This window comes from Electrona antarctica (genome assembly GCF_951216825.1).
Source record: "Electrona antarctica genome assembly, chromosome: 14".
NCBI lineage: Eukaryota > Metazoa > Chordata > Actinopteri > Myctophiformes > Myctophidae > Electrona > Electrona antarctica.
In genome coordinates, this window is record NC_136795.1 from 14,979,131 (window position 1) to 14,989,821 (window position 10,691).

Below are 10,691 nucleotides of genomic sequence, written 5' to 3' on the forward strand. Positions count from 1 at the left end.
CTCCAAGTGGGCCGTGCACCCACTTTTCAAAAAGCACCCACCTGTGTTACCCCATATGGGCTTACGTGGGTTTCTAACTGGGTCTTAGGTGGTATCCAAATGGGCCATTTTATGTCAGAACGATGTGTGCGCCACCTGTGTTTGCCTATATGGGTTTTAACTGGGATCTGATTGGGCCTTAAGTGGGTACCAGCTGGGCAAATTATATGTGACCCATGTAGGCCACACTTGTGTCCGCCCATTAAGGGCTCCAAGTGGGCCGTGCACCCACTTTTCAAAAAGCACCCACCTGTGTTACCCCATATGGGCTTACGTGTGTTTCTAACTGGGTCTTAGGTGGTATCCAAATGGGCCATTTTATGTCAGAACCATGTGTGCGCCACCTGTGTTTGCCTATATGGGTTTTAACTGGGATCTGATTGGGCCTTAAGTGGGTACCAGCTGGGCAAATTATATGTGACCCATGTAGGCCACACTTGTGTCCGCCCATTAAGGGCTCCAAGTGGGCCGTGCACCCACTTTTCAAAAAGCACCCACCTGTGTTACCCCATATGGGCTTACGTGGGTTTCTAACTGGGTCTTAGGTGGTATCCAAATGGGCCATTTTATGTCAGAACCATGTGTGCGCCACCTGTGTTTGCCTATATGGGTTTTAACTGGGATCTGATTGGGCCTTAAGTGGGTACCAGCTGGGCAAATTATATGTGACCCATGTAGGCCACACTTGTGTCCGCCCATTAAGGGCTCCAAGTGGGCCGTGCACCCACTTTTCAAAAAGCGCCCACCTGTGTTACCCCATATGGGCTTACGTGGGTTTCTAACTGGGTCTTAGGTGGTATCCAAATGGGCCATTTTGTGTCAGAACCATGTGTGCGCCACCTGTGTTTGCCTATATGGGTTTGAACTGGGATCTGATTGGGCCTTAAGTGGGTACCAGCTGGGCAAATTATATGTGACCCATGTAGGCCACACTTGTGTCCGCCCATTAAGGGCTCCAAGTGGGCCGTGCACCCACTTTTCACAAAGGGCCCACCTGTGTTATCCCATATGGGCTTACGTGTGTTTCTGGCTGGGTCTTAGGAGGGGTCCAAATGGGCCATTTTATGTCAGAACCATGTGTGTGCCACCTGTGTTTGCCTATATGGGTTTGAACCGGCATCTGGATGGGCCTTAAGTAGGTTCCAGCTGGGCAAATTATATGTGACCCATGTAGGCCACACTTGTGTTCGCCCATTAAGGGCTCCAAGTGGGTTTTCGCCCAGTATCCACTCAGGGCCCACCTGTGTTATCCCATATGGGATTACGTGGGTTTCTGACTGGGTTTTAAGTGGGGTCAAAATTGGCAATTGTATGTCAAACCCATGTAGGCCTCACCTGTGTTTGCCTATATAGGCTTGAAGTGGGATCTGAATGGGCCTTAAATGGAGTCCAACTGGGCACTTTGAGACCGATGTAGATCCCACTTCTAGCAGCACAAGTGGGTAACACCCGGGAACTTTGCCAAAATGGGTTTCAAGTTGGCCCTGAAGGGATTTAAATGGGAGAATGTAGCAGTATATTTACATGAACCCTGTTTAACAACTGCAAACACATTAACATAAGATGTAAAAAGTACCTAAGGTTAGCCAATTTAAGTTTTACCAGAGTGAAAAAACTATATCAGACAATATATCTTTTGACAAAGTTTATTGAAAAAAATGGTCACATGGAATCTATTGGTTGCAATATAAAAACCAAGCTTTGTTCTTTCAGACCAATTTTCTGTTAATGTTTTATATTGGCCTCAATAACATAACTGTCATAAATGAAACGTAGGAAAAACAAATGATTCACAAATTGTGTAAATAACACTTGTGTGAAGTGATGGGCGATCATATCATACATCACATTCCGTGCTCAGCCAATCAAATTATCGCTATGGGGTACACACATTGCTCAGCCAATCAAATAATCGTTATGGGGAACACACAAACACACAAAGATGGGCATAGGAGGGGCTAGCACCCCTCAAAAATAAACAAATAAAACACTATTGCAAGCTTATTGGGCAATGTTGAGCAATTTCAAGAACTTGAACCATCAAGTGAAGATAGTGTTAATTTAAAGGATATTTAACTTTCAAACATGTTTGGGGTCATTCTAACATTGGGGTGTTTTTTGTCACTGTACCCATACTTTAAGGAGTAAGGACCAGCCATTCTCTCTGGGAGCTGGCGCTCGGGCAGCAATTAGGGGTTACGAATTTTGCTCAGGGACACACTTTGACACATTGCTGGCCTAGCATCATGCCAGGGACAACCAGGGGCTCTGGGTCCCCAGGCAGGTTCATTAACTTGTGAGCACCCAGTTTTTAAGTTGCTTGATTCAGTATTTAAATATTTGATATTCATATTATCAGACACTCCTCCTTCCTATGTAAACCTATGGTAACTTTAAACTAAATTTTAATCATGTTAGATTCATTGAAAACAACACTTAGCCTACTGCAAGACATAGATACATTGACAGACAATATGGAGGAAGCACTTATAGAAACCCCAACTGAAGTACTAGGGCAGGACAGGAAGAAAAACAAACCATGGGCCACTGATAACATCCTAGATCTACCGGGAGGCAGTAAAGTGGATCACAGCAACATAGAGCCACAATAATAGCAGACAAGCATGACTCTCTACTAACCGAGAAAGCAGCAATATCCAAGTGATGGACAGAGTATTGTTAGGAACTATACAAATGTGCAATAAGACCAGATCTCAACATACTAGTGCCATGAAGTCCAGTAGTGCATGTGGTAGGATGCCCCAATACTTCACGCTGAAGTAGAGGAGGTAGTAAAGAGCCTGCTATCGATAATGTCCCAGCAGAGCTTTGGGAGCATGGAGGGCAATCAATACATGATAATAGCATTGACACGCATCTACCAAAAGATACCAAGCAATGTACCCAATAAAATACCCCAAGAAAGGGAATGCAGGGCAGTGACAAAACTACAGAAACAACTGTTTTTTCTGTCTGGCTAGCAAAGTAATGCTGCAGATCATCTTGATTCAGACCAAAAAGGAGATATTCAAAGTCAGAATACTGATTGAGAAGCACCTTTAGCACCAGCACGACCTGTACCACAACAGGTAATTCAAGCACTATACCCAAGCAGTGCAGTTCTTATAAACAACATCATGGAGGAAGCACTCATAGAATATCACACCACCATATCCATCAGAGGAAGACCCTACCATCTCCAATGACATCAAACTTATGAGAAAACACAAGGCAGAGCATATGGCATGGAGATGAAGAGAAAAGTAATATCCTGGTCACCAGCTACAGCCATACATATATCACCAAGGAACAGGCCACTTGCCTGTAGGAAGTAAAGGACTTATATACCTTGGGTCCTTTGTGAGTGAAGATGGCAGCTCCACAAAAGATAAAAGCAAGAATTGGGATAGCAACATCAGCCATGACTAGACTATACAGTATTTGGAAACATAACAAATAATAAATCAGCTTCTCAGTGACGGTCAGACTTTACAAGTCACTTGTACTCTCCACCCTATTCCATTGGCTCTGAAAGCTGGACACTTACAGCGGACACCGAGCACAGGATACAGTCGTTTGAAAGCAAGTGTGACAGAAGAATGCTACATATATCGTATAAGAAGACCGGACAAATGATTATGTTAAGACAGTTTAGCTACCACCCATGCTGGAGAACAGGAGCCTCTACTCTCATGGTCATGTCACAAGACATACCTCCCTGTCAAAGACCAAAGTACAGGGGACAGTGGAGGGAAAGTGGAGAAGAGGTAGACAGGCCTGAGTGGACAACATCAAGGAGTGGACTGGCTGCAGCTTTCAAACCCTGATATGGACAACAGAAGATCGAAAGCACTGGAGATACCAGAGTGCCCAAGCATCCACCATGACACCTGTACAACCCCCTAGGCCATGGGGTGAGTGAGTGTGTGAAATACTGAATCAAGCAACTTAAACTGTATGGGGTGTTCACAGAAGCCTGTGTAGACGTTAAAATGACCCCAACACAAAAAAGCCAACTTATCAGGAGGTAGTTGTTTACGCGTGTGTGTGTGTGTGTGTGTGTGTGTGTACGCGTGCGTGTGTGATACCAAGACTGTGTCAGATGGTGTTTTTTTCTAGTGGGGCTGTGCCCCATTGTCCTGTGTGTACTCAAGTGCTCTCTGAGCTCTTGCAGCCCTATTCCCACCTCAAGCACGAGCTCCTGTGAACCACTTTGACCACTTCTCTCCCTCCTTCTGGTGAATGTCCTGTGTGACTGCCACTGTGTTCTTCTTTAGTGTCCCTAAAAATAAACAACAAGAAGCTGACTTAGTAATGCTAGCTTGATTCTTACATTATGAAACATTATGAGACGTGTATATTTTAAATAATATAACTGAGGCCACTAATGGATTGGCCACCTTATTAAAGGCCTATTCATAGTCTGGATTTTCGGTGGTGAGGTGACCACCGCTCCGGTGGTGAGCTGACCACCGAAGCTGTAATAACGTGGAGCGGTGGTGAGTAAAAACAGAGAGAAGGGCTGGGGAGAGCGGTGGTTTGCTCTTCACCGCGGCTCCGTGACGTCATGTTGTAGTTGCGGTGGTCACCTCACCACCAATAAAGACTATGAATAACGCTTAAGAATGTATCATGAAAGTTGTACTACAATCTAATCACACGGCCAAATGCTACAATAAATTACATGATTAATTATACATCAAGAATAGCTATGGTCTGTAAAGATATTTTTGCTGCATATTGAGGATTATTTTCTGAACAGAAAATTAAAAACAAACCAAAAAAATCTAATTCTAAATGTCTTGAGCTATGGTGGCAAATTTGTGAAATACAAACGGTGGCCTCTGTTCAGAATTGTTGTGATCCCTTTTCAGCAGTTACAGCTGTAATACTGTGGCATGCTTCTACTTGTGTACATCAAACATCAAATGTTTTGCCAAACACCATTTCAAGTTAGAATGACAAGAGGAAAGTTCAAGATAAATGTACAGTGGAGCAACCATTCTGTGCATGCAATCAAATTAAGGGCAAGATCCTATCAACTATGTGATTGTGATTAGAAACTACAAGTACATTTTGAAGTGAATACGATATTTCAACTTACAACTGGTTCCAGTAGGGCGGCTCCGTCTCTGTGTCCCACTTGAGGTGCTCACATTCAGGGTTCCAACAGCTGATCAGGGTTTCAGGTGGGCAGCAATTCCACTGTGACTCAGGGTTCCTACACATAATTTTACATTTCAAGATGTTAAATTCTCTGTATGTTTAAAGAAATGAAATAAATCTAATTCCATAGTTTACATACTTGCATGAGAACCTCCAGGGGACACACTGGGGCTGCTGGTTATACTCAGTGTCCACTTTCTTGCGGCTAACTCTCTGGGACACAGTAGTCAGTCCAACGCTGTTCATTCCACGGGGAGGTGTAGGTCACATGTCTTTGCGATGGCCTACAGTACATTCAATAAAAAAACGTACATTTTAGCAAACATAAAAAACTAACTTTAAGCAGTAGCATGGTGTGGGCCACAATGTCAAACAGCTCAGGAGAAATACAGATCACATGACATGCATGCAGGAGGAGTGAGCGCGCAGGAGTGTGCGGAATTGGAATGTGGCAGCCTGTCAGTCCAACCTACTTGATTCATGCAGACTCACATTGAATCCTCACTTCCTTGCTCAGATCGAGGTGGGACTTATGTGTCTAATAATAGAAGGGAAATTCCAGGTTGTGTGCCAATGTACTTGGCAAACACTTCAACACAGTGGTTTTGAAAGTGGGGTCTGGGGATCCCCAGGGGTCCTTGAGGGGATTCCAGGGGTCTCCAGATAAATTATGGATAATTGCGAACCAAATGGACCCTAATGTTGCTGCAACTCTGAGAACCAAATCCATTTTGTTTGACCACCATAACTGTACACTCTGTTATGGTGGTCCGTATTCTAATGCAGGGGTTCTCAAAGTGGGGTGCGAGGACCCCCACGGCCCTATATTGCCACAAAATATTATTAGAACCATTGCCCTAAAACAGCCATTTTACCTCCTCTGTCGTTTCAACATCAGTCTGTACATCAGATGGAGTCTCTGCTTCTGACATCGCATGTGTCTTCAAAAGAAAAGAGCACAAAAACAGGGGAAAGAGACATTAAAGTTAAAGCAATATTATGCCGAACCTTTGAATGGCATAGGGCTATCATACGCCTATCATATAGCCTCTCATTGCCTACTTACTCACACATGTGTTGTATTACACCTTGTAAAAGCTTAAAAGCTACTGGTGGGAAACTTGTTTTCAATGTGGAATAAAAACAGTTCTGGAGCCTTGTCAAAAGTAACAAGTTGGGTGCATGATGGCAATATTAAAAACCTATGTGAAATGCTAACAGTGGCCTATTTACAGATTTGTCACACACCCTATTCCACCAGTTATATAGCAGCTGTATGCTGTGGCATGCTTTTACTAGTGTACATCAAATGTTTTGCAAAATTACATCATTAACTCATTCTAGGCGGGAACCCCTTTTTGTAACCCTACCCTTCTGGTCAGGAACCCCTTTTGGGTTTCTGTACACTATGTACAGTATTCAAAAATTACAAACAAATGATGCCGCTATATAAATATTTGAAGTTTTTCAGAAAACTTAGGTCATGATTTAGAAGGATTTTTTTTAGAATCGGCCTAAGTCCAAAATGGGTTAACCCATTAAGACCTGGAATGCATCTGTCACTTTAGCGTTTAACCACATTAACAATTATTTTATACTTTAGCTAATGAGAGGAAAGCTGAGTGACAACGTTTCGGTCTAAATTACTTTCATCAAGTATCTCAGGTCGTTTAGACCGACACGTTGTCACTCAGCTCAAATAAACTGTGGCTCTATAAATGATTTGCTATTTTTGGAACTAAATGCAAATCTTTGAATATATATTCGTTCACAGCAAACGATTTTAACTCAAATATTTGCTTCTGGTCGGTCCCTGAAACAAAATATTTTCAGCTGGGGGTCCACAGGGACATGAAAACATTCAAGCACCACTGATAGGGTTTTCAAAAAACTGGCAGGATTTAAGACATTTTGTAGTGTGGTCTCATGTAGAAATTTACATTTTAAACACTCAATTTTACCTTATGCACCATGAAAAAGAACTTCTTGTTATGTCCAGACATGGACACAGAACACAGCTAGTAATTTGTGGACTGGATCACTGGATCACTGGACATCTTCATTTCCAATTTACTTAAACAAATAGACGAAGAGAAGAATTACCCAAAAGAAACACAGACAGGCACATAAAAGCCCCCCCCCCAGCCTACCGTACTTCTAAAATCAAGACCTCCTTGTGACTGGTGTGGTGTCAACAAAAACAAATCAGGTGCACATACACAGACACATGCACAGGCACACCTTACAAACCTAAAACTTAAACAAGTGGTTCTCAACAAACTTGTTCATGTCAAGGACCCCCAAATTGACACTTATTAGCCGCAGACCAACATTTGAAAAGATATGCCAGGGACCCCCATAAGAGAAGATTTTCTCTTTTTTTCAAACATTTTCTATTTCAAGGACCCACAGTTTGACATGCATTAGGCTACGGACCCCCATGGCAATTCTATCTCTGGGACCACAATTTATATTGTAAAATCACACCCGTGTGAAGTGAGTGGTGCAACTCTGTGTGGGGGTCCCCGGAAGGTCCAGACCCACAGGAACGGGGCCAGGGGGTCAGCCGCCCCGCGTCCGGAATGGTTGAAAAATGACAGACTTACGGTGTGGGGGTCCCTCTACTGTACTGTCACTGTACTGTACTGTATCACCCCAAATCATCATATATACAGTTAATATGTGTATGTGTTGTGCTGCGCAACAGTTGTGAAAACCAACCAAAAGCTACTTTCTTGCTCGGACAGACCCAGCCAGCCAGCCAGCCAGGGACAGACCCAGGGACACACATAGCTGTCTATATACTCAAAAATAGTCAAATCAATGTTAATTTAACGCTGATAGTGTACAAATTTGTACACTCAGAGTTACAGACATGTAAGGGTCCATTTGTACAATCAGTTACAGACCAATAAGGGTCCATTTGGTTCCTGTACTATCAATCATTTAGCTGGGGACCCCCTGGAACTCCCTCAATACAGTCAAGAACCCCCCACTTCCCCACTTTTAGAACCACTGACAGACCTGTAAATATATGCTCTCTCTCTCTCTCTCTCTCTCTCTGATCTCCAACTCAGCAGAGCAGGCAGGCAACAAGTCACGTAGCCAAGAGAGCTATCTCCCAATTTACAATATTGTTACTGCTGCTAGTATTAACTACTGGTTGTTTAGGATAATTTATAACCAACAAGCAAATGTGAAAGAAATCGTCATGTTGTTCCATGTTAAAAGATGAGTCAATAATATAAAAGATAAATGTAGTAAAAACAAGGTGAATCAGTTAATCTTGTGCTGTGTTTCAGGGTTGAGCTGCTTAACGACCACACTGTTTTCAAACGTTTTACTACTGGTATTATTATTATTAAGGGTTCATTTGGTGGTTCCTGACTCCTGTACTATCAATCATTTAGCTGGGGACCCCCTGGAGCTCTCAAAATACAGTCAAGGACCCCACTTTGAGAACCACTGACTTAAACAGACCTGTAATGCTCTAGCCTCTTGCTAGAATCTCGCTCTCTCGTCGCGGGACCTTCGACACACTTTTACCCAAGCATAGCCACTTCCAACAGCGTTTGTGTCTGTACCATGCAGCACCAAAAGCAATAATTTGAAACCCACAAAACGTCAGATGTTCATTGTTGTTGCCTTCCTTGTTATTTGTAATAATAAAGCCCGCAGCTGACTCTTATTTTAGTTATTGAAGCAAAATGCACAGCAGATAACAGAAGTTAAATGTAGATTTACTGGTCGCAAAAATAAGAAGCATGCTCTTACCTGGCCTGTAGCTGTATTGTCATGCAGGCGCTAGTCCGAGGTGCGGACGCATGTCGAACCAATGCTCCATCGGACCATAGTATGCCTCCCCCTAATCTTGTGACTTTGTGTGCCAAACGGCTCCATGTTGTTGCAGATTCCATCACACAAATAGATCGGGAATTTCTTATTTCCTTGTTCAACTGCCTTTGATGACTTTATGTCTGTTAATTTAATGTGAATCTCTTTCTGTAGCGGATGGAACGGTTACGCAGGTTAGTTTTAAAACAGCTCTCTCCGCGCCTGTCTGACTATTTGAAATTCACCACGTCATTTCCTGAATCAGTGAAGCACGTGACCCAGGACAACCAATCGCATTCGCGTTTCAAACGGAAATGCAATGCATTCTGGGACGATCTGTAGTTTATTTGAGTGCTATTCATTTAATTAATGCTGGAACATTATAAAAAAAAGTAATTATTATACATTGAGATAGCCATAGAGGTGTAGCCTGCAGCTAGAGTCTTCAACGTTTGTCAGGCCAATAACCCCTTCAGAGAGATGAAGCAGGGACCTCTATAACATACATAAAATTGTGTTGCAGAATAAAATAAACATTTCCATAGATTTCATAGCTTCATATACACTTGTATAAATACATGTTTTCATGTTAATGTGTATTTTCAGATATTTAACGACTAAATTCCCTCAATTCTTAACCTTTGCCAAAGAGCTGATCTACAAGCTTACATTTTGTAAGCTTATGCTTAAGCTTATTATGATGAATTCCTGTTCTGTCCTTTGTCTATATAGAAGTGTCTATTTGTACGTCTCTAAATGTTTTTGATGAATTGAACATGGTGGACCCTATTGGAAACAAGTGTAATGCCTAATTGGGTTGTCCACTCACAGTTAACAGCCTTTGTATTGAGTTTGTGCTTGAAATGTACTGTAATTCTGCAAACTGTTAATAAATGTTTCAATCAATCAATCAATCAATGCCTGACAGGCCTGTTTACAGTATGACAGACAGTTGTAAAGACAACAAAACGTGTCCTTAATTGGCTCATATTCTTTTCTAGGGTAATATAGTTTGGGTGCCAATGCAGGGGTCATGTGTCAAGACTTTGTTTTTACATGACATTGTTCTGTGTTTGTGCGTGCATGCATGCGTGCGTGCGGGTGGGTGATTGGTCTTCGATAGGGAGACCACTTGAACGCTATCACTATTATAGGGGAAACGTCCAATCCAACTCGCCCCAAAATATCAGATCTACAAGCTCACAATGAAATCAATTTAACATATTTTGTTAAATTGTATACAATGTGTAGTGGGGGTCCTTCGTCTCCATCTCTCAGCTAAGGGGTCCTTGGCCTGAAAAATGGTGAAGACTCGATTATAGCCTGGTGTTTGAAGGAACTTGGATCAGTCAGATGCACAGAGACAGACAGGTGTGCCTCCCTGTCTGCATCCTCCCGTTGAGGACGCGGCAGTGGTTATGGCTCAGGGGTAGAGTGGCCGGTAGAACAGCCGGATGGAACCGTGAGGTTCCCAGTTCGATACCAGGCTCCCCCAGAGTTAGTGTCGAAGTGTCCTTGACCAATACGCGGCTGAACCCCTAATAGGGCAGTTAAACTGCTCCTGAAGTGCAGGTTGGTGACTTGCATGGTTTCCTCTGCCATTGGTGTGTGCAAGGGTGAATGAATGTAATGCACAATCTATGTAAAGCGCT

The 10,691-nt window shown here is 42.8% G+C and overlaps 1 long non-coding RNA gene across 1 annotated transcript; it reads right to left on the reverse strand.

Moving 5' to 3' along the window:
- Positions 1-2,801: 2,801 nt before the first annotated feature.
- On the reverse strand, positions 2,802-5,450 carry LOC306937378. The gene is made up of 3 exons (XR_013791598.1): positions 5,345-5,450; positions 5,144-5,260; positions 2,802-4,321 (listed from the first exon to the last, which is right to left on the reverse strand). It is a non-coding gene; the product is annotated as an uncharacterized lncRNA (long non-coding RNA).
- Positions 5,451-10,691: the final 5,241 nt, after the last annotated feature.